This window comes from Haplochromis burtoni, unplaced genomic scaffold (assembly GCF_018398535.1).
Source record: "Haplochromis burtoni strain Fernald_Lab_line unplaced genomic scaffold, NCSU_Asbu1 Contig_4430, whole genome shotgun sequence".
Taxonomy (NCBI): Eukaryota; Metazoa; Chordata; class Actinopteri; order Cichliformes; family Cichlidae; genus Haplochromis; species Haplochromis burtoni.
Window position 1 is genome coordinate 2709 of NW_024586791.1, and position 1253 is coordinate 3961.

Consider the following 1253-nt stretch of genomic DNA (forward strand, 5'->3'; position numbering starts at 1 on the left):
GAGCCTATACAGCTTGGAGTAAGACAACATGCATGAAGAGGATGATGTGGACAAAATACTCATTTGCCTAATAATTCTGCACTCCCTGTATATGAGAATCAGTCAATTTACCATTCAGTTTTACTATGTTTAGGCTAGTTTCACTTGCCAGAAACATTCATTAAACCGATTCTGACGTCGATACTTATGAGTCAGTCATGGGTCAGCGTCAAATGGGCCTGTGTTATGGTTTGTTACATTAGTCTGTTACATTAGTTTGTAATAAAATTGGTCCACTTACCTTGGTTTGCTGTTCTGGAAAACAGCAACATCTGAACTGAAAGTAATCATAAAAAATGAATTATTTTTCAAGGAGTTTTTCCTTTAGTACCAAATATAGCAGAAGGGCAGTGACCACATTTAAAGTGTTTTCTTAAAACAGGATGTGCTTAGTTATTGAATGTTAAGTAAAAGTAATCTCACTGCCACTCTCAAGCAGATTATCTTAAATCAACATATTAAATAGTGGGATTTAAAGCCAGCACATGTTACTTACAGAGAAGGCACAGAAGAGGTGTTTGTCCCATTGTGGTGCACAGAGGTGTGAGGTTTTTCTGTGTAACTGCAGCACTTAAACCCTCTTCCTGCCTTTCGGCAGCACAGTGTAGAGGGTCCGTGGTTTCTCTGCAGCAGTTCTAAAGAAAAAGTATAGAGTTCTCTAACCTTTAACTGAGATATGATTCACAAGGTGAATACAATCTGCATTTTTTTAAAGCATTACATAATCTGTCTCCACTTAAAAAACAAACTGTAAGGTTATAATTGTTATTTTGTCCTAAAAATGTTTCAAAGTTAAGCAAAGATTACAGGTAGTTGTAGGGCTGGACTGGGACAAAAAAAATGAGCATTTTGACTAGACCAGCCCACCAGGTATTGTAGGAAAAACCATAAAGCCTTTGAATGAAAACAATGTGACAATGACGTACACTGTCAACAACAACGTCACAACAACTATCTTGGTGACATATAAGGAAGATTTCTTTACATTTGATCAGATGACCACTTTGGTTGTAAGATTCAGATCATTTTTTATTAAAAGCTAGACGTTTTAAATGAGAATAAGAAAGAAAAGTATTTCTTTGTGCCCCCTTTCCCTGTTAACCCTTTAAGACCTACCATAGAACCAAGTCCACCAGAGCTTATATTATATTTTTACATGCTGTGGAGCCATTTTTGGGAGCATTTCAAGTTGCTATACATCAATACAACTGTTA